The following is a 23845-nucleotide window of genomic DNA, read 5'->3' on the forward strand; positions in this document are numbered from 1 at the left end:
TTTAAATTGCGAGGTAATGCATTTAGGACAGATATCAGGGATAATTTCTTTACTCAGAGAGTAGTAGGAGCGTGTAATGTCCTGCCTGCAACAGTAGTAGACTCGCTGACGTTAAGGGCATTTAACTGGGCATTGGACATACATAAGGATAATAATGGAATGGTGTAGGTTAGATGGGCATCAGATTAATTTCACAGGTCAGTGCAACATCAAGGGCCTATACCACGCTGTAATGTTCTATCTTCTATGTTCTATGTTCTAACTCCCAAGTCACTTTGCACTTCACACCTCTGAACTTTCTCCCCATTTAGAAAACAGTACATTGATCAGAGGGTCAAGGTGATAGAAATGCAGAGGGATATAGATGGGCTTAATGAAAAAAAACTTTGCATATGAAATATAATGTGGTAAATGTGAGGTTATGCTCTTTGGCAGGACAAAGATTATTTAAAAGGAACTGCAGAACACAGGGATATGGGATTCCTTGTCCATGGATCAGAAAAAAGCTAGCATCCAAGTTCAGCTGGTTATAGGGAAGGCAAAAGAAATGTTCCCCTTTATTTCAAAGGGAAAGAACATAAATGGAGGAGGTTTTGCTAAAACAATACAAGTAGTCAGATCACAGCTGGAACACTGAACTGTTTTGGTCCCTTTATGTGAGGGAAGACATAACTGGCATTGGAGGCAGTCCAGAGAAGATCCACTAGGTTGATCCTAGGCATGGAGAGACTGTATTATGAGGAGAAGTTGTGTAGGTTGGGCCTGTAGTTGTTAGATTATCGAAGAATGGCAGGAAATCTTATTGAAATGTTCAAGATTTTTGACAGGATGGATGTTGAAAGGTTGCTTTCCCCATGGAGGAGAGTCTCGGATCAGAGGGCATAATCTCAGAGTAAGTGCTCACAGGTTTAAGACAGAGAAGAGGAGGAATTTCTTCTCAGAAGATAGTGTATCTGTGGGATTGTTTACCACAGAGGGCTGATGAGCATGGATCATTAAATATATTCAAGGCTGAGATATTCAGATTTTTAATCATGAAGGGGGTCAAGGGGAAAATGAGGGGAAATGTAGGAAAGTGGAGTTGAGGATTATCAGATCAGACAGGATCTCATTACATGGCAAAAGCAAACTTGATGGGCTGAATGGCTTACTTCTACTCCTGTGCCTTATGATCTTATCAATATGGGAGATACATAGATATAAATATTAGATCACATGTATTTTTTGCATTCTAGGTAAGTCCACGAAACACTTTCAGTCTCCACAGATTCTGCCAAAACTGTTTGAGTCTCATTTCAGATTTTCAGCATCTGTAACATTTTGCATTTATTTCTATGTCATCACTGTCTACTTAAGAACATTAATAAGGAGCACCCTGACAGCTCTGGCCTTGGTCTGTCACACTGTTCCAATGAAACTCGACAGGAATATAAGAAGTGCTGTCTGATTTAAACAGTTGCAATCTCAACCCTGAATTCAGCGATTTTAGAACCAAATCGCCATTCCTTTCTTTTCAGACGGTGTGAGCTGTTCATGATTGTGGTGTTGCCACTTGCACCTCTTCTGCACCCAGTTTTTCTTTCTGTTATTGTTCCATAACCCAAACCAAATTGTCCATTGTCATCTGATCACTGCTTTTATAGAGTCATAGAGAAGTACAGCACAGAAACAGACCCTTCAGTCCAACATTTCCATGCTGACTAGATACCCTAAATTAATCTAGTCCCATTTGCCAGCACTATCCCTCTAACCCTTTCTTATTCATATACCCATCCAGATTCCTTTCAAATGTTGTAATTGTACCAGCCTTCACCACTTGCTCTGGCAGCACATTCCGCACATGTAGCATCCTCTGCGTGAAAAAGTTGCCCCTTAGGTCTCTTTCAAATCTTTTCCCCCTCACCTTAAACCTATGCCTGCTAGTGTTGGACTCCCCCATCCCAGGGAAAAGACCTTGCCTATTCACCTTATCTATGCCCCTCATGATCTTATAAACCTCTATAAGGTCACCCTCATGTGGGCACCAAGGGCAAAGCCAGCATTTGTTGCCTATCCCTAGCTGTCATGGAACAGGCCATTTCAGAGGGAACCTGGGGTTTTCATGTCCATCAATGAAAGTTGTTCCGGTCACCACTACCAAGAGTGATTTTTATAATTTAAATTCCAGCAACTGTCGTGTTCAAATTTAAACCCACGCCTCCAGAGAAAAGCCCTGGTCACTACATCACCAACACACACACACACACACACACACACACACACACACACACACACACACACACACACACACACACACACACACACACACACACAAGACACATGTTTAATCCCGACCACAGCAGCCGGTAGAACTTGAATTCAATTGTAAAAACCTGCCCAGTTTGGTAATGGGAATCTGCTGCTGGCTCAGATGTGACTCCAGACCCAGACCAGTGACTGTTAAATGCCCTCTGGGCAGTGAGGGACGTGCAATAAATGCTGGCCTAGACTGTGAACAAAGACATAAAAACAAACCAGCATGTTAAACGGAGGTGGGCAAGGCAAACTCCAATCCTGCTCCCATCAGGTTTGAAGAATTCAGTCCAGGGAGTGGCAAAGCAATGGGGGAGTTTGAACCCAGGATGACGAGTGCAAAATCAAAGCAGAGCACTGGGGCAATGGGCAAATGAGACTGGGGGCAAGATGGGATACAGCAGAGCAAATTAGGTGAACTCCCAGTAACTAAGGCCTACCAGGACTATAGTAGCAAAAACAGAAGTTGCTGGAAAAGCTCAGCAGGTCTGGCAGCATCTGTGAAGCAAGATTAAGGCTAATGTTTCAGGTCCAGCAACCCTTCCTCAGAACTCAGTTGCCTTCTTGAATAGCAGCAAAGCCCTTCTCACTTTATCGAAACCATTTGTGATTTTGAAAGCCCTTATTAAAACTCACCTTAGCCTTCTCTGCTCAAGGACAGGCGCTCCATCTACTTTAGGTTCTACACATGACATAACTGAACAACCTCTCAACCTCTCATGATGGCTCAGTGGTGAGCACTTCTGTCTCGTAGCACCAGGGACTCTGGTTCAATTGGAGCCTTGGATGACTGTCTGTGTTGAGTTTGCACACTCTCCCAGTGTCTGTGTGGGTTTCCTCCGGGTGCTCCGGTTTCCTCCCAAAGATGTGCAGGTTTGGTGGTTTGGCCATGCTAAAGTGCCTGGATGCCCAGAGATGTGCAATCTAGGTAGATTAGCCATGGTCTAATCCTGGTCCTATTTCTTTCTTTCTTTAACTTGCTCAATCTATCCCTGGTGTGAAGGTGCCGGTGTTAGACAGGGGTGGACAAGGTCAAACGTCACACAACACGAGGTTATAGCCCAACAGGTGAAGGGGCAATGCTCAGAAAGCTTGTGACTTCAAATAAACCTAGTGACTTGTGACTTTTGACCTCAATCTATCCCCATAACTGAAGTTTCTCATTCCGGAGACCATTCTTGTCAATCACTTCTGCTCTCTTTCCAACCCGTTCACATCCTTCTTATCATGTGGTGCCCAGAACTGTACACAATAACCCAGCTGAGACTCCAGTTCCTTTGAAACAGAAGTCAAAACAACAGGTCATTTGGCCCACTGGACTGCTGCTGGCTCTTTGAGAAAGCTACCCAATTAGTTCTAGTTGTCCCTATTTATTCCCCACAGGCCTGCGAGTGCTTCTTTTTTTTTTCCTCTAACAAGAAATGCAATTCCCTTTCTAATTACCCATTCATTATCCACCCCCATCCCAAGTACTGATAAAATTACACCACCAAACAACACACAGCAGCCCAGAGGGCAGTGAATAGCCCAACAAATTATAGGCACACTTCCCACAGACAATCTCGCTCCACAGAATTACGAGCACAAGGGTCAATAACTGGGCAGTCTGCTACAAGCTTCCTTTACAGGACACAAAGATTCCATTAATAAATGGAGCCATTAGAATAAAACTGGGACATGCCACAGGGTGACGGAGCTGCCTGGAAAGAGATACATATCCAGTAATTGCTGCCAGACTTGGAGCACCCTATGGGCACTCATAGGAAACCATCAATCTAGGAGGGAGACAAACACAACAGGAAAAGCTACAGGAAAAGCCTCAACTTTCAGACAACCGCCTAACATCGATTGAAAAAGACGCTTGACATATGTAGCCAACTGGTTATAAAATAAGATCAGTCCAATACAGTGGTAGTCAGACCACAGTCGGAACACTGTGAACAGTTTTGGGGCACTTATCCAAGGAAAGATATACCAGCATTGGAGGTAATACAGCGAAGGTTCCCTTGGCTGATACCAGATGTGGAGGGACTGTCTTATAAGGAGACGCTGAGTAGATTGAGCCTATACTCATTGGAAATAGAAGACCTTATTGAAACATATGAGATTCTTTGGAGACTTGTCAGGGTAGATGCAGATAGATTGTTTTCCCTTTTCAGAGAAATTCGGACCATACGAGGTCACACATTTAAGACACGTGTGAGGTAATTTCTTCTCTCACGAGGGTTGTGAATCTGTGAAATTCTTCACTGCGGAAAGAAGTTTTCCAACATCCAAAAATTTGGAAATATTATATTTGGTTCCAACATCCAAGTTGTTGTCATGGGCTGGTGAAGAGCTGGGGCCAAGCATCGATCCTCGCAGTTGTCCCAGTCTGCCAACCCGAGAACAGCCCATCCATTCCCATATTCTGTTTCCTTGCTGTTAACCAAAGCTCAAACCATGCCCAGTCCTGCTAACAGCAAGGTGAGCAAGGACCAGATTGTCAATTCCAACAATGTTGGTTAAGTGACATGAGTCAGGAGAGCAGGGCCAACACTGGCACTCTTCCAGGAGTGTTGGTGTGAGGCATCTAGCATCAATGTACGGGGCCTCACCTGAAACTCCCTCAGAGCTGCGCTGGGAGTGTCCGTCTAGAGCCTGCACTAATAAGTGGGGTGTGAACACACAGTCTCCTGCCTCACAATTACCATTGAGAGGGCTACCAACTCGAGGTGTAGAAGATTCTGAGGGACATGGACAGAGGTAGCTGTTCCCCTTAGTTGAAGGGAGAAGAACAAGGTGTCCCAAAGTGAAGGGCAGCAGGTTTAGAGGGGATTTGAGGAAGGGTTTTTATACTCAGAGGGCAGTGGGGGTCTGGAATACACTGAGGCAGGAAACCCCACAACTATAAAAAGTATTAAAAAGTGTCTTAATGTTCAAAGCTATGGGCCTAGTATGAGCAGTGGGATGGCAATGGTTAGCATTGCAGCATCAATGCCAGGGACGTAGGTTCAATTCTAGCCTCAGGTCACTGTCTGTGTGGAGTTTGCACATTCTCCCTGTGTCTGCGTGGGTTTCCTTCGGGTGCTCCGGTTTCCTCTCACAGTCCAACGATGTGCAGGTTAGGGTGCATCGGCCATGCTAAATTGCCCCATAGTATCCAGAGATTTGCAGACTAGGTGGGTTAGCCATGGGAAATGCAGGGTTACAGAGATGGGGTGGGAAATCTTTAGAGGGTCAGTGTGAACACGATGTGCTGAAGGGCCTGCTTCCACACTGTCGGGAGTCTATGACTCTATGTGGGATGAGTCGCAGTGTATTACAGACCCGATGGGGCTGTAGGCCTCTTCTGTACTCCTAGGAGTACTTGCTCCTAATTCATAAAGCTCAATTCTCCAGCACTGATGTTCCTCATCTAGACATTGAGCTTATTGGAGCATATTAACAAGGAACATGAGTAGGTTTTCTCACTGAGGAGGGGCCAAGGGAAAAGGTTGAGAGACGTAACTCCAGGAATATGCGCAATCAGAGCTGGCAACCTTGACTTGATCAGCACAAAAATAATCATAATGTTTTGTGTAAAAACCACAGTTTGATAAGAACAAGCGGACATAAAGGCAGTCAAAGTCTCATTTTGGTGGATATTGTGGCAACTGAATGTTTGTTTGGGTTTTGAAATTAGCCTTGATTCAGCTGCAACAACATATTCATAAGATGTCTAAGCAGGAGTAGGCCATTCAGCCCATCGAGTCTGCTCTGCCATTCAATGAGATTACGGCTGATCTGATAATCCTCAACTCCACTCTCCTGCCTTTTCCCCATGAGCCTCAATTCTCTTTAATGATTAAAAATCTGTCTTAACATTATGTCAGGTCAGAAACTGAGCCTTTGATTTTACCACTTCTGTCCCATTGGACAAAGTACCTAGAGAGAGTATTCAATTTAAGAGGGCTAGAACCAAAAGCAGAGATGTACTGGTGAGGCTGTATCAGGCTCTGGTCAGACCACATTTGGAATATTGTGGCAGTTATGGGCCGTGTATCCAAGAAAGGGTGCACTGGCTTTGGACGAGGTCCAGAGGAGTTTCACAAAAATGATCCTGGCTTAGCATATAAGGAGCAGATGAGGACTCTAGGTCTGTACTCGATGGAGTTTAGAAGGATGAGGGGGCATCTGATTGAAACTTGCAGAATACCGAATGGCCTACACAGAGTGGTTGTGGAGGAGATAGTTCCACTAATGGGAGAGAACAGTACAACATGGTGGCTCACTGGTTAGCACTGCTGCCTCACAGTGTCAGGGACCAAGATTCGATCCCAGCCTCAGGCAACTATCTGTGTGGAGTTTGCACATTCTCCCCGTGTCTGCGTGGGCTCCCTCCATGTGATTCCTCCCACAATCCAAAGATGTGCAGATTAGGTGGATTGGCCATGCTAAATTTCCCACAGTGTTCAGGGATGTGTAGATTAAATGCATTAGTTAGGGGTAAATGTAGAGTAATAGGTTTGGGGAATGGGCCTGTGTGGGTTACTCTTCGGTGGGTCAATGTGGACTTGTTGGGCCAATGGGCCTGTTTCCACACTGTAGGGATTCTATGAGAAACCTGGATGAACCTTTAGAACGAAGATGAGGAGGGATTTGCGAAGAGGGTGGTGAATCTGTGGAACTCATTGCTGCAGAAGCATGTGGAGTTCAAATCATTGAGTATCTTTAAGACAGAGATAGATAGGTTCTTGATAATGTAAGGGGATCAAAGGTTATGGGGAGAAGGCAGGAGCATGGGGTTGAGAAAAATATCAACTATGATCAAATGATAAAGCAGACCCGATGGGCCAAATGGCCTAATTCTGCTCCTCTACCCTATGGTCTAGTCAGGGGGTTGAACAAGGGAGAATTCCATCACACTCCTGACTTGTGTCTTATAGATGGTGGATAGGCTTTAGTTTGGAACTAAATTGATATCCATTCAGCGGCTCTGAGATGTGTGCAGGATTGTGCAGAAACTAACAGACAGAACTAGTATTCAGCACTTACAGGCCAACATTACCTCCAGTCCCCTCAATCATTCAATATAAACACCATATAGCAAGGGCCATTAAACTTTTACTGTGGTATCTGAGAAATTTCAAACCATTATCAGTTCTATAACCTGCTTCTCTCTTAATGACTGCATGCATTCACAGCTAAATATATGTTTGAAAGAGGAATATTCAAAATATTTATTAGCCTTTCTCGTAATGCAAAAAGCCTGTTTCTAGCACTTCTTTTTTCACAAAGTAATAAAAACAGGGCAATTTTTCAACAATAAATTCTCGTTCACTGGGGACCTGTAAACATAACGTCTACATCAAATTCTCTGAACTCAGAGCCAGGACAAGGAGTCAAGGGGGTTAGGGTGAGATGCAGGAGGGGGAGAGGGTAGGGAGGGGAATTGGCCACATGGTGAACCCATTGGAGTCACATATAACAAAGTGCCTGCCTTGCAGTTTCTTAAATCTCTGAGAGAAGGACTGAATCCCAGGATTGCATTTAACGAGAGATGGCTCTGAAGACAGAAGTCCAGAAACTCTGCACCCGGACACAACCCCCACCTCTTCTTTAGGGAGAGATTTGGAATTTGCACATCAGTGCTTAAAATACAGCTGCTGCAGGCTGATACAATCATAGAACATAGAACAATCCAGCGCAGAACAGGCCCTTCAGCCCTCAATGTTGAGCCGACCTGTGAACTATTCTCAGCTCGTCCCCCTACACTATCCCAAAATCATCCATGTGCTTATCCAAGGATTGTTTAAATCTCCCTAATGTGGCTGAGTTCACTACATTGGCAGGTAGGGCATTCCATGCCCTTACCACTCTCTGAGTGAAGAACCTGCCTCTGACATCTGTCTTAAATCCATCACCCCTCAATTTGTAGTTATGCCCCCTCGTACAGTAAACATGAGCAGTAAACCTGGGAAATTAGCACCAACCAAATTGCGCATTCACTCAATAGAAAAATAACTTCAAACTCTTCCCCTCCATTCTCAGCTCAAACACAACCCCTGCCCTATTCAAACATAAAACCATGCAGAATGTAAAATAATCTCCAACCCATGCCTGAACTGAAGCGCTAAACCACCCAGGCTCCAGGTATGTACTGCCTCATGTGCTGAATGTCAGCCAATCATTACTAATAAATTATACAATGCCCTCACACACTCTCATACTCAGGCACTCACTCACTCTCTCACACACTCACTCAGTGATATACCCACACTCTCTGTCTCACACACCCACTCTCTCTCTCTCTCTCATACACCCACTCTCTCACACACGCACACTTTCTCTCACACACATACTCGCTCTCTCTTTCTCACACACTCGCTTTCTCAGACAAAAGACACTCTCTGTCAGGCACACATACACTGTCTCAAACACACACATGCTCTCTCTCACACACACTCTCTCATACACACATCCTTTCTCACCCACACACATTTACTCTCTCACATATATGCACTCTCTCACTCGCTCACTCTCTCACATGTACACAAACACACATTCACTGACACACTCACATTCCCTCACACACACAGTCTTACTTACACACACACTTACACTTTGTCTCTTACACACATGCTCACACTCTCTCTCGCACACACATGTGCACAGGCTAGGCCAGTGTTTATTCACCTTTGAGAAGGGGATGATGAATTGCTTTCTTCAACCGCTGCAGAAGGACATGAATGGTTATACCATAGTCTACAATTCCCCTCCGAGCCCCAGTTGCAGAATAAATGCTGGCACAGTGAATGGAACCCACATCCCATGAATGAAGAAATAAAAGGGGTGAGGGAGCCAAAAAGAAGGAAAAAACATACTTGACCAGTTCTAACGAGAGTTAAGAAGCTCAGTACCAACCAGAACAACAGAAACCACCTAAAAGTACATCATAGAACATAGAACATAGAAGAATACAGCGCAGTACAGGCCCTTCGGCCCTCGATGTTGCGCCGATCCAAGCCCATCTAACCTACACTAGCCCACTATCCTCCATATGCCTATCCAATGCCTGCTTAAATGCCCATAATGAGGGAGAGTCCACCACTGCTACTGGCAGGGCATTCCATGAACTCACGACTCGCTGAGTAAAGAACCTACCCCTAACATCTGTCCTATACCTACCCCCCCTTAATTTAAAGCTATGCCCCCTTGTAATAGCTGACTCCATACGAGGAAAAAGATTCTCACTGTCGACCCTATCTAAACCCCTAATCATCTTGTACACCTCTATCAAGTCACCCCTAAACCTTCTTTTCTTCAATGAAAACAACCCCAAGTGCCTCAGCCTTTCCTCATACGATCTTTCTACCATACCAGGCAACATCCTGGTAAACCTCCTCTGCACCCGTTCCAGTGCCTCCACATCCTTCCTATAGTATGGCGACCAAAACTGCACACAATACTCCAGATGCGGCCGCACCAGAGTCTTATACAACTGCAACATGACCTCAGTACTCCGGAACTCAATTCTTCTACCAATAAAAGCCAGGACGCCATATGCCTTCTTCACCGCACTATTTACCTGGGTGGCAACTTTCAAAGATCTGTGTACATGGACACCAAGATCCCTCTGCTCATCCACACTACCAAGTATCCATCTATTAGCCCAGTACCCCATCTTTTTGTTACTCTTACCAAAGTGAATCACCTCACACTTAGCTACATTGAACTCCATTTGCCACCTTTCTGCCCAGTTCTGCAGCTTATCTATATCCCGCTGTAACCTGCCACGTCCTTCCTCACTATCAACAACTCCTCCGACTTTCGTATCATCCGCAAACTTGCTCACCCAACCTTCTAACCCCTCCTCCAGGTCATTTATAAAAATGACAAACAGCAATGGTCCCAAAACAGATCCTTGCGGAACACCACTAGTGACGGCACTCCAAGATGAACCTTTGCCATCAACTACTACCCTCTGTCTTCTTCCGGCCAGCCAACTCCTAATCCAAACCTCCAACTCACCCTCAATGCCATACCTCCGTATTTTTTGCAGTAGTCTACCATGGGGAACCTTATCAAACGCCTTACTAAAATCCATATACATCACATCTACTGCTTTCCCCTCGTCCACCTCCTTAGTCACCTTCTCAAAGAATTCAAAAAGGTTTGTGAGGCACGACCTGCCCTTCACAAAACCATGCTGACTATCCTTGATCACATTATTCCTATCCAGATGTTCATAAATCCTATCCCTTACAATTCTCTCTAAGATTTTGCCCACAACAGAAGTGAGACTCACCGGCCTATAGTTACTAGGGTTATCCCTACTCCCCTTCTTGAACAAGGGAACCACATTTGCTAGCCTCCAATCTTCTGGCACTACTCCTGTAGACAACGAGGACATAAAAATCAAGGCCAATGGCTCTGTAATCTCCTCCCTTGCTAACCAGAGAATCCGAGGATAAATGCCATCAGGCCCAGGGGACTTATCTATTTTCACCCTTTCCAGAATTTCCAACACCTCTTCTCTACATACCTTAAAGCCATCCATTCTACTTAATTGTGACTCAGTATTCACATTGACAACAATGTCCTGTTCCTGATTGAATACTGACGAAAAGTATTCATTCAGTGTCTCCCCAATCTCTTCAGCCTCCACACGCAACTTCCCACTACCATCCTTGACTGGACCTATTCCTACCCTAGTCATTCTTTTATTCCTGACATACCTATAGAAAGCCTTAGGGTTTTCCCTAATCCTACCAACTAAGGACCTTTCATGTCCCCTCCTTGCTGCTCTTAGCTCTCTCTTCAGGTCCTTCCTGGCTACCTTATAACTCTCAATCGCCCCAATTGAACCTTCACGCCTCATCTTTACATAGGCCGCCCTCTTCCGTTTAACAAGGGATTCCAATTCCTTATTAAACCACGGCTCCCTCACATGACCCTTTCCTCCCTGCCTGACGGGTACATACTTATCAAGGACACTCAATAGTTGCTCCTTGAACAAGCTCCACATATCAATTACGCCCTTGCCTTGAAGCTTACTTTTCCAAGCCACACATCCTAAGTCATGCCTCACCGCATCACAATTTCCCTGCCCCCAGCTATAACTCTTGCCCTGTAGTGCACACTTATCCCTCTCCATCACTAGAGTAAAAGTCACCGAATTGTGGTCACTGTCCCCAAAGTGCTCACCTACCTCTAATTCTAACACTTGGCCTGGTTCATTACCCAGAACCAAATCCAGTATGGCCTCACCTCTTGTTGGCCTATCTACATATTGTGTCAGGAAACCCTCCTGCACACATTGGACAAACACTGACCCATCTAACGAACTTGAGCTATAGCTTTCCCAATCAATTTCAGGAAAGTTAAAGTCTCCCATAACAACCACCCTATTACTTTCACTCTTCTCTTGAATCATCCTCGCAATCCTTTCTTCTACGTTTCTAGGACTATTAGGAGGCCTGTAAAAAACTCCTAACAGGGTGAGCTCACCTTTCCTATTCCTAACCTCAGCCCAAACTACCTCAGATGACGAGTCTTCATCCATCGTCCTTTCCACAGCTGGAATACTATCTTTGACAAGCAATGCCACACCTCCCCCTCTTTTACCCCCACCTCTGACCCTACTAAAACATTTAAACCCTGGGACCTGCAACAGCCAATCCTGTCCCTGTTCTACCCATGTCTCCGTAATAGCCACAACATCGAAGTCGCAGGTACCAACCCACGCTGCAAGTTCACCTACCTTATTTCATATACTTCTTGCATTGAAGTATACACACTTCAAGCCACTTTCCTGTTTACAGGCACCCTCCTTTGAAATTGATGCCATGTTCCTAACCTCCCTACACTCCAGGTCCTGCACCCTAAAGCTACAGTCTGGGTTCCCATGCCCCTGCAGAGTTAGTTTAAACCCCCCCCAAGAGCACTAGCAAACCTCCCACCAAGGATACTGGTGCCCCTCAGGTTCAGGTGCAGACCATCCTGTTTATAGAGGTCCCACCTTCCCCAGAAAGAACCCCAGTTATCCAAATACCGGAACCCCTCCCTCCTGCATCATCCCTGTAGCCACACATTCTCTCCCTATTCCTCGACTCTCTATCACGTGGCACAGGTAACAAACCAGAGACAACAACTCTGTTCGTTCTAACTTTGAGCTTCCAACCTAGCTCCCTGAAAGCCTGCCTAACATCCTCAGCGCTCCTCCTACCTATGTCATTGGTGCCAATGTGGACCACGATTTCGGGCTGCTCCCCCTCCTCCTTAAGGACCCGGAAAACACGATCAGAGACATCACGTACCCTTGCACCTGGGAGGCAACATACCAAACGTGAGTCTCTCTCGTTCCCATAAAACCGCCTATCTGTGCCCCGAACTATCGAGTCCCCAGTTACTATTGCTCTGCTCTTCTCCACCCTTCCCTTCTGAGTAACGGGGACAGGCTCCGTGCCAGAGGCCTGAGCCCCGTTACTTACCCCTGGTAAGTCATTCCCCCCCCACAAGTATCCAAAACGGTGTACTTGTTCTTGAGGGGAACGGCCGCAGGGGGTCCCTGCACTGGCTGCTTCCTCCCAGTCCCACTGTCACCCATCTATCTGCCATCTTTGGAGTTACTACTTCCCTAAAGCTCCGATCTATGACCCCCTCTGCCTCACTTTCAACCCTCATTAACCTCCGCCAAAGTAATTAGAATAGTAGGTGGGTGTTTATTGACCAGCATTGATTTCAAGGGCCGGTTTCTGAGCTGTAGACCTCTATGAACCTATGACCATCAATGCTCAGTGTGTACCATGTACAAGATGCACTACAGAATTTCACCAAGGCTCTTCCAATAGCATCTTCCAAACTCATGACCACTTCCATCTGGAAGGACAAGGGCAGCAAATACTTTGGAACACCACCCCTGCAAGCTCCCGTCCAAGCTGCTCACTATCTCGGATTCGGAAATATATCACAATCCAGCAGCTTCCTCCCTGATAGCATTGTGGGTCTGCCTCCAGAAAATGGACTGGAACAGTTCAAGAAGGCAGCTCATCACCTCTCCATCGGTTGTAGATGGTAGAAATGACAAATAAAAGCTACTCTACTCCTGGGCAACCAGTGATGGGCAATAAATGCCCAGCCAGTGACGCCTGTGTCCCATAAAACTTAAAAAAGTTCACAGATTCAGCAAAAAGTTAGCAAATGAAAACTTTGAAAGTTTGCTTAAATCGTTACTTTTGTTCCATTGATGGCTTACGGGAGTAAATGGGCGGCGCGGTGGCACAGTGGTTAGCACTGCTGCCTCACAGCACCAGAGACCCGGGTTCAATTCCCGTCTCAGGCGACTGACTGTGTGGAGTTTGCACATTCTTCCAGTGTCTGCGTGGGTTTCCTCCGGGTGCTCTGGTTCCCTCCCACAATCCAAAGATGTGCAGGTTAGGTGAATTGGCCAGGCTAAATTGCCCTTAGTGTTAAGTGAAGGGGTAAATGTAGGGGAATGGGTCTGGGTGGGTTGTGCTTCGGCTGGCCGGTGTGGACTTGTTGGGCCGAAGGGCCTGTTTCCACTTTGTAAGTAATCTAATCTAAATGCTTCAAGTTATAAAGACTGAGTTAATTGAAGTAGAACGATTACTTCAGGAGGGTTATGGCAGTCCTCCAGCTGTTCTGGCTATCCCAGCATGCTTCAGTGTACAGGAGGAACTTTGTGATGCTTTTGACCTCAAAATCAATAACCGGTTCTCATTAGCCTTCTCTTACTGTCTAGCTCAGTGCACTCTTGAAATAGCAACAATTTGCATTTTTATAGCACCTTTAACTACCCAAGGGACGTCTCTGAAGCGATAATCAAACAAAACCTCATGCCGAGTCAGATAAGAAAAGACTGCAGCAAGTGACCCAATGTTGACATAATACCAGAAGTCATTAAGATTGGTGACTTGTCACTCAGTGCAAATGGTTCTTTTTTTGTGTCAGAAATGGAAGACAAGCCCCTCTTTAGAGGTTTCCTCAGAGGATCACCACACAACTAAAGAATGTTCTGGAACACCTGAGATGCTGAACTGGTTAATCTCAGATTGCAATACTAACTATCCACAGCTACTGTGTCTTGGGCAAGTCTGGACTCCCTGTTTAAATTGGAGAGTGGGCCAATTTTCAATTATCCACATTGTTTGATCGTACCTCCCCTCCTCACTCCACAAACACACACACACACACGCATACACACATACACACACACACAGAATAAAATCCAATTGAGTTATTTTTCCTGGCACGAAACCTGCACAATTGCCAAGAGCTTTGGAAGGATAATTGGAATGAATGAAGTTGTACAGGACCCAGCTAAATGAAAAGAAAACACTTGTGGCCTGCCACAAAATCCGTGCTCAAATCCCACTCACATTTCATCACACTTTTTGACCTTGCAGTCTTTGGTTTTGGTGACAGAAAGGATATAGATCGCTAACTCGGTGAGATAGCATAAAATGGGCAATAACAACTTGGCAGCTCATGTTACAACTCGTCCCATGTTTTCTTCTTTCACTGACTTCTGTGCTTCACCTGCCAATTATTTGCCCAAGTGGTTCTCCTCTGCCAGATGGAAATACCTAGCAATGACAGGATTGGTTCAACTGGGATACCACCCATTGACAAACGGCCAATTGGCACCAACCTTATGCGAGGAGAAGTAACTTGAGGGAAACTAAGCAGCAGGACAAACAGGCTACCCATAAGATGCAATAACTGTAGTAGAGGGGCAAAACCAACTGGGACTGGGAAATGGTGAGTACGTACACTCCAACTACACAGCACACTGATGGTTTGCTACATAACGCACAAAGGAAGCAAGAGTGATGTGGGACTTTTCCACTCAGCGAGTAGTTAGGGTTAGGAAGGGCGGGTAATGGCCTGGTGGGATTATCGCTGCTCTGTTAATCCAGTGACCCAAGTACCTGCATTCAAACCTTGCGATGGCAGATGGTTGAATTTGATTTCAGTGAAAATCTGGACTTCAGAATCTAATGATTCCATTGCCAAATGTGAGGGATCGGTGGGGGAGGGTGATGAATCCCATAAGACAATAAGATATAGGAGTGGAAGTAAGGCCATTCAGCCCATCCAGTCCACTCCACCATTCAATCATGGTGGATGGGCGTTTCAATTCCACTTAATCACACTCTCTCCATATTCCTTAATTCTTTGCAAGATCAAGAATTTATCAATCTCTGCCTTGAAGACATTTAACGTCCCAGCCTCCACTGCACTCTGTGGCAATGAATTCCACAGGCCCACTACTCTCTGGCTGAAGAAATGTCTCCTCATTTCCGTTCTAAATCGACCCCCTCTAACTCTAAGACTGTGCCCACGGGTCCTAGTATCCCCACCTGATGGAAACAATTTCCCAGCGTCCACCCTTTCTAAGCCATGCATTATCTTGTAAGTTTCTATTAGATCTATTAAGGTGAGTCTAACCATTTAAAAGACTTACCTCAGGCGCGGGGCCTCCATTTGCTGAGAGGTGCAAGGGAGGAGCAAAGGAATTCTGGGAAGGTGAGACTAACTGTTTAAAACACTTACTTCAGGCGTCAGGGCTTCCATTTGCCGAGAAGTGCGAGGGAGGAGTGAAGGATTGTGGGAAGGTGAGTCTAACCGTTTAAAAGACTTACCTCAGGCGTCGGGGCCTCCATTTGCCAAGAGGTGCAAGGGAGGAGCAAAGGAATTCTGGGAAGTTTTTAAGTGGGTGAGATCTAAAACCGAGACCCTACACCGTAGGGCCTCCCTCCCACCCACCTCCTCTAACCTTACTAAGAGTTTGTAAACTAGTTAAGTTTTCAGGTTTTTCTTTGTTTTCTTCTCTTCCCTTGTTTAGATTAGATTAGATTACTTACAGTGTGGAAACAGGCCCTTCGGCCCAACAAGTCCACACCGACCCGCCGAAGCGTAACCCACCCATACCCCTACATTTACCCCTTTACCTAATACTACGGGCAATTTAGCATGGCCAATTCACCTGACTTGCACATCTTTGGACTGTGGGAGGAAACCGGAGCCCCCGGAGGAAACCCACGCAGACACGGGGAGAACGTGCAAACTCCACACAGTCAGTCGCCTGAGTTGTTGAGTTCTGTGCGGGCTTTCAGAGTAACGGGATATGGATGTCAGGTCAGTTGCATGTTCCTCCTGCAGAATGTGGCAGGTGAGAGCCACTTCACATGTCTCTGTCAACTACATCTGCGGGAAGTGCACCCAACTCCAGCTCCTCGAAAACCGAGTTAGGGAACTGAAGCTGGAGCTAGATGAACTACGGATCATCCGGGAGGCTGAGGGGGAAATTGAGAGGATGTACAGGGAGGTGGTCACTCCCCAGACACAGGATAAGGATAGCTGGGTTACTATCAGGTGAGGAAGCAATGGTCAGAGCAGGGATCCCCTGTGGCTGTTCCACTCAGCAATAAGTATACCGTTTTGGATACTGCTGGTGGGGACAGCCTACCAGGGGAAAGCCATAGTTGTCAGGTCTTGGGCACTGAGCCTCAGAAGGGAAGGGGGGAAAATAGAAAAGCGCTAGTGGTAGGGGACTCAATAGTTAGACGGGTTGACTGGAGATCTTGTGGTCAGGAACGGGAAGGTACGTTGCCTCCCTGGTGCCAGGATCCAGAATGTCGCCGAACGGGTTTACAAGGTTCTGAAGGGGGAGGGTGAGCAGCCAGAAATCATGATACATATTGGCACCAATGATATAGCCAGGTAAGGGATTGAGGATCTGAAAAGTGACTACAGAGAGTTAAGTTGGAAGCCGAAGAGCAGGACGAGTAGAGTAGCAATCTCAGGTTTGCTACCGGTGCCACGAGATAGTGAGTTAAGGAACAGTCAGCGAGTGCAGCTTAACACGTGGCTGCGAGGCTAGTGCAGGAGGGAGGGCTTCAGATACCTAGACCATTGGGATACCTGCTGGGGAAGGTGGGACCTGCCCATGAAGGATGGGTTGCACCTGAACTGGAGGCGCACAAATGTCCTGGGTGGGAGATTTGCTCCTGTGATTCAGGAGGGTTTAAACTTGTTTGGCAGGAGGTTGGTAATCAAAGCCACATGTCCGAGAGGGGGACAGTTGTAGATGGGGCAGTGACAGGATATATTGAATCTATCAGGAAGGTTTCCTACGCAATTAAACAGAGGGATCGGTTAAAGTGTGTCTGCTTTAATGCAAGGAGTGTCCGGAATAAGAGTGACGAACTTAGAGCATGGATCAGTACATGGGGCTAAGATGTTGTGGCCGTAACAGAGACGTGGGTTTCACAGGGGCAGAGATGGTTGCTTGATGTTCCAGGGTTTAGAACATTGAGAAAGAACAGGGAGGGTGTAAAAAGAGGAGGGGGTGTAGCATTGCTAATCAGAGAGTGCATCACAGCTACTGAAACAAAGGTTGTTGGGGAAGGTTTGTCTACAGAGTCAGTATGGGTGGAAGTTAGGAACAGCAAGGGATCAGCCACCGCATTGGGGATTTTCTACAGACCAGCTATTAGCAGTAGAGAGATTGAAGATCTCATAGGCGGGCAGATTCTGTAAAAATGCAAAACTAGCAGAGTTGTTGTTATGAGTGATTTCAACTTTTCCAATATGGACTGGAACCTCCTAAGTGGAAATGGTTTGGATGGAGCCATTTTTGTCAGGTGTGTTCAGGAGGGTTTCCTTACTCAGTATGTATTCTTGATTAGTGGTGCTGGAAGAGCACAGCAGTTCAGGCAGCATCCGAGGAGCAGTAAGCTTTTATTCCTGATGAATGGCTTTTGCCCGAAACGTTGATTTTACTGCTCCTCGGATGTGGCCTGAACTGCTGTGCTCTTCCAGCACCACTAATCCAGAATCTGGTTTCCTGCTTCTGCAATCATTGTTTTTACCCTTACTCAGTATGTAGACAGGCCGACAATGAGAGAGGCCATTTTGGATTTGGTGCTCGGCAACGAGCCAGGACAGGTGTCAGATCTCGCGGTGGGAGAGCACTTTGGTGAAAGTTATCACAACTGCCTCACATTTAGCATAGCCTTGGAGAGTGAAAGGAGCAGTTATCGAGGGAAGATATTTAATTGGGGAAAAGGAAATTATGACGCTATCAGACAGGAGTTGGGAAGTACAGGCTGGGAGCAACTGTTCCACAGAAAGGGCACAGCAGACATGTGGAGACTGTTTAAGGAGCAGTTGTTGCGAGTGATGCACAAATTTGTTCCTCTGAGACAAGTCAGAAGGGGTAAGATTAAAGAACCTTGGATGACGAGAATAGAGGAACGTCTCGTCAAAAGGAAAAAGGCAGCTCACATATGGTGGAGGAAGCAAGGATCGATCATAGCTTTACAGGATTATAGGCTTGCTAGAAAGGAGCTCAGAAATGGACTCAGGAGAGCCAGGAAGGGGCACGAAAAAGGCTTGGCAATAAGGGTTAGGGAGAACCCAATGGCATTTTACTCATAAGTGAGGAATAAGAGAATGATCAGGGAGAAGGTAGGGCCAATCAGGGATAGTGTAGGGAACTTGTGCGTGGAGTCTGAGCAGATAGGGGAAACCCTAAATGAGTTTTTTGCTTCGGTTTTCACTAAGGAAGGGGAACTTATTGCAAATGAAAACTTTGAGGAGCTGGGGTACATCTTGATCAGATCAAGATTGATGAAGTTGATGTGCTGGAAATTTTGGAGAACATTAAGATTGATAAGTCCCAAGGCCAGACCAGATTTATCCCAGGCTGCTCCAGGAAGCGAGAAAGGAGGTTGCTAAGCCACTGGCAAAGATATTTGCCTCCTCACTCTCCACAGGAGCCAAACCGGAGGATTGGAAGGAGGCGAATGTTGTTCCTCTTTTCAAGAAGGGTAATGGGGAAATCCCTGGCAATTACAGACCAGTCAGTCTTACGTCTGTGGTCAGCAAAGTTTTGGAAAATTAGATTAGATTACTTACAGGGTGGAAACAGGCCCTTCGGCCCAACAAGTCCACACTGACCCGCCGAAGCGGAACCCACCCATACCCTCACCCCTACATTTACCCCTGTAACCTAACACTATGGGCAATTTAGCGTGGCCAATTCACCTGACCCTGCACATCTTTGGACTGTGGGAGGAAACCGGAGCACCCAGAGGAAACCCACGCAGACACGGGGAGAACGTGCAAACTCCACACAGTCAGTCGCCTGAGTCGGGAATTGAACCCGGGTCTCTGGCGCTGTGAGGCAGCAGTGCTAACCACTGTGTCACCGTGCCGCCCACAGAAAGAATTCTGAGGGATAGGATTTATGACTATTTGGCAAAGCATAGCGTGATTACAGGCAGTCAGCATGGCTTTGTGAGGAGCAGGTCATGCCTCACAAATCTTATTGAGTTTTTTGAGGAGGTATCAAGACAGGTCGACGATAGTCGAGCAGTGGATGTGGTGTATATGGATTTCAGTAAGGCATTTGATAGGGTTCCCCATGGTAGGCTCATTCATAAAGTCAGGAAGTATGGGATACATGGATATTTGTCTATCTGGATTCAGAATTGGTTAGCTGACAGAAGGCAGAGAGTGGTTGTAGATGGAAAGTATTCTGCCTGGAGGTCAGTGGTGAGCGGGGTCCCAGAGGGCTCTGTTCTTGGGCCTCTGCTCTTTGTAGTTTTAATAAATGACTTGGATGAGGAGGTTGAGGAGTGGGTTAGTAAATTTGCAGATGACACAAAGGTTGGAGGTGTGGTCGATAGTATAGAGGGCTACTGCAGGCTGCAGCGTGACATAGACAGGATGCAGAGCTGGGCTGAGAAATGGCAGATGAAGTTCAACCTGGATAAATGCGAAGTGATACATTTTGGAAGGTCGAACTCGAATGCTGAATATAGGATTAAAGACAGGATTCTTGGCAGTGTGGAGGAACAGAGGGATCTGGGTGTGCAAGTACATAGATCCCTCAAAGTTGCCACCCAAGTAGGTAGGGTTGTTAAGAAAGCATATAGTGTTTTGGCTTTCATTAACAGGGGATCGAGTTTAAGAGCCACGAGGTTTTGCTGCAGCTCTACAAGTCCCTGGTGAGACCACACTTGGAATATTGTGTCCAGTTCTGGTCACCCTACTAGAGGAAAGATACAGTGGCTTTGGAGAGGGTGCAAAGAAGGTTTACCAGGATGCTGCCTGGACTGGAGGGCTTGCCTTATGAAGAAAGGTTGAATAAGCTCGGACTTTTCTCTCTGGGGAGAAGGAGGAAGAGAGGAGACCTGATCGAGGTGTACAAATAATGAGAGGAATAGATAGAATCAATAGCCAGAGACTTTTCCTCAGGGCAGGATTGACTGGTACGAGAAGTCATAGTTTGAAGACATTAGGAAGAAGGTACAAAGGAGACATCAGAGATAGGTTCTTTACGCAGAGAGTTGTGAATGCATGGAATGTGTTGCCAGTTGACGTGGTGGAAGCAGAGTCACTGGGGACATTTAAGCAACTGCTGGGCATGCACGTAGGTTAAAATACTATATTTTACATTAGGATTAAACCTCCGCACAACATCGTGGGCTAAAGGGCCTGTTCTGTGCTGTACCTTTCTATGTTCTATGTTCTATCTCCCCTCAATCTTCTAAACTCTAATGAATATAATCCCAGGATCCTCAGCCATTTATCTTATGTTCGGCCTACCATTCCATGGATCATCCGTGTGAATCTCCGCTGGTTCATCAATGTCCTTTAGGGAAGGAAACTGCCAACCTTACACATGACTCCAGATCCTCACGCTATGTAACAAGCCATCAGATGGGCTACAATTTCTGGTCCTCATTTCTCCAATGGGGTTGAGTCTTGGGTAAATCTGGATAGGCAATAAATGCCCTCACCCCAGAATGAATTAAATAAAAGGAATGCACTGTCTGGAAAGGTGGTGACACTCAAGGACATTGGATTGTTTCTTTGTGGATAGTAACGGTACACAGGGATGCGGGGCAAAGTTAAGAGATTGGCATTCAATAATAAAGCAGGTGCAGGCATGATGGGCTGAATGACCTGCGTCTGCACCATACTAATATGGGATAATCTGGACTGAAGCTAGTTATTGGCCAGAATATCTAATCCAAGCTGTTGCTCCCACTGCAGTACAGAAGGAATGCTGCAGTACTGAAGGTCCTGCCTTTCAGATGGCATTGGAATCCATGGCTCTGTCTCACGTGGATGTACAGCAGTACGCGTACTCTCCCAAATATGCGTCCCTCAACCAATCTTACTGTAACACCAAACAGCCATTACCTCGTCTGGGTGTGTGGGAACTTGCTGTGCATCAGTTGGCTGCTGTGCTTCATACATTATCGCTGCAACAGAGACTATGACAGAGATTGTGAAAGACGGCTACAGAAAGACGACATGACGTTGCATTATCTCTTAAATGAGCTATTACTCCACAGCTCCATGAGCCTCATGGGTGTATGTAAAAGGTCCCATGGTGATTTTTTGGAGAAGAGGAGGGGGATTGTATCGACATCACTAAAAATGATTGCCTGGTCAGAAGTAGACTGTTGTTTTGTTTGCAGAAAACTGGCTGCTCTGTTTCCTATATTGGCAGCACAGGACTAGCACTGCTGCCTCACAGTGCCAGGCAACCGGGTTGGATTCATACCCTCAGGCAACTGTCTGTGTCCAGTTTGCACACTCTCCCTGGTTCTGTGTGAGTTTCCTCCCACAGTCCAAAGATGTGCTAATTAGGGTGGACGGGCCATGCTAAAGTGTCTATTGTGTCCAGGGATGCGCAGGCTAGGTGGACTAGTCATGGGAAAGGCAGGGTTACAGGTGTAGGGTAGGGAAGTGGGTCTGAATGTGATGGCTGCCAGAGGGTCAGTGTGGACTGAATGGCCTATTGCCTGCACTGTAGGGATTCTATGATCTCTTATTTGTCCATGGCTTATGGGCATTGCTAACTAGGTCTGCATTTAATGGCTATTCTAGTTGTGCAGTGAGCAATTAAGAAGATATTGCTGTGAGTCTGGAGTTACATGCAGGCCAGGTCAGTCCTGCAGAATGGGTGGCACGGTGGCTCAGTGGTTAGCACTGCTGCCTCACAGCACCAGGGACCTGGGTTTGATTCCAGCCTCGAGCGACTGTCTGTGTGCAGTTTGCACATTCTCCCTGTGTCTATGTGGGTTTCCTCCCACATTCCAAAGATGTGCAGGTTAGGTGAATTGGCCATGTTAAAATTGCCTACAGTGTTCAGGGATGTGTAGGTTAGGTGCACTAGTCAGGAGAAATATAGGGTAGGGGGAATAGGTCTGGGTGAGTTATTCTTCAGAGGGTCTGTGTGAACGTGTTGAGCTGAATGGCCTGTTCCCACACTGTAGGGATTCTATGGTTGATGAATTCCTTCCCTAAAGGGGCATGATGGGTTTGTTTAAAAAGAGCTTAACATGGCTACCATTACTCCAGATTCCCCTGAATTCAAATTTCACCATCTGCTATTGTAGATTGGAAGCTAGAACACTTGATGAGTTTCTGAGCTGCAAGCTCAGTGACACTACCATACAAGTGCTTTTATGTTTTTGTTGTTGATGAGCTGAGAGGCGATGAGATGGGTTGAGTGTAGGGATAAAGGAAAACGAGATTCAGAGGCTAGATGTAGACGGTGGTGCATGTATGGAATGAGCTGCCAGAGGAAGTGGTTGAGGCTGGTACAATTACAGCAGTTAAAAGGCATCTGGATGGGTATATAAATAGGAAATGTTTAGAGGGATATGGGCCAAATGCTGGCAAATGGGATGAGACTAGGTTAAGCTATCTGGTCGGCATGGACAAGTTGGACTGAAGGGTCTGTTTCCCTGCTGTACATTTCTATAATTCTATCTTGTCAGTGCTCTCTCTCACAAAACAACAACAATATTAAAGGCAACACAACATCTAGCCAGAGACTTTTCCCCAGGAGAGGATTGATTGGTACAAGGAGTCATAGTTTGTAGATATTAGGTGGAAGGTATAAAGGAGACATCAGAGGTAGGTTCTTTATGCAGAGAGTTGTGAATGCATGGAATGCGTTGCCAGCGGTGGTGGTGGAAGCAAAGTCATTGGGGACATTTAAGCGACTGCTGGACATGCACATGGATAGCAGTGAATTGTGGGGTGCGTAGGTTAAGTTATTATATTTTACATTAGGATTAAGTCTCGGCACATTGTGGGCCAAAGGGCCTGTTCTGTGCTGTACTTTTCTATGTTCTATGTTCTAAAGGCGACATACAAATTCACGTCATTATTGTTGATGTCTAGTACTAAGTTAAATTTTTAGACCTCCTCATGGTTTTGTCCACAGCAGTGTCTCTGTCAAACTGCCAACCAATTAGGACCCTGTACTAAAAATTATTGCGATCATTTGAAATTTGGCATCCTTGTATTTGTCCTGTTGATTGTGTCCTGCTCAGTGACATGTCTCTTTTCCCAGCAAGGATCAAAGGTAGAAAAATTGGATTAAGCTCAACTGAGAGATGGCTCCTTCAATGATTGAACCCTCATCAACCAATATCACTCACTCCGAAGGACAGAAATAAATATGAAAGCTGTCAAAGCCTATAGATCTGTAATCTGTCATTTGTGACAAGATGTGGGAGAGGGAAAGCAGAGA

At 46.0% G+C, this 23845-nt stretch overlaps 1 protein-coding gene across 3 annotated transcripts in view; it reads right to left on the reverse strand.

The window, feature by feature from the left end:
- The window catches only part of sema5ba (sema domain, seven thrombospondin repeats (type 1 and type 1-like), transmembrane domain (TM) and short cytoplasmic domain, (semaphorin) 5Ba), a 324529-nt gene that overhangs the window by 215052 nt on the left and 85632 nt on the right, over positions 1–23845 (reverse strand). The gene's annotated exons all lie outside the window — the stretch shown is intronic.

Source organism: Chiloscyllium plagiosum, unplaced genomic scaffold (assembly GCF_037043375.1).
Source record: "Chiloscyllium plagiosum isolate Xiang-an unplaced genomic scaffold, Cpla_swu_hap1 HiC_scaffold_7, whole genome shotgun sequence".
NCBI lineage: Eukaryota > Metazoa > Chordata > Chondrichthyes > Orectolobiformes > Hemiscylliidae > Chiloscyllium > Chiloscyllium plagiosum.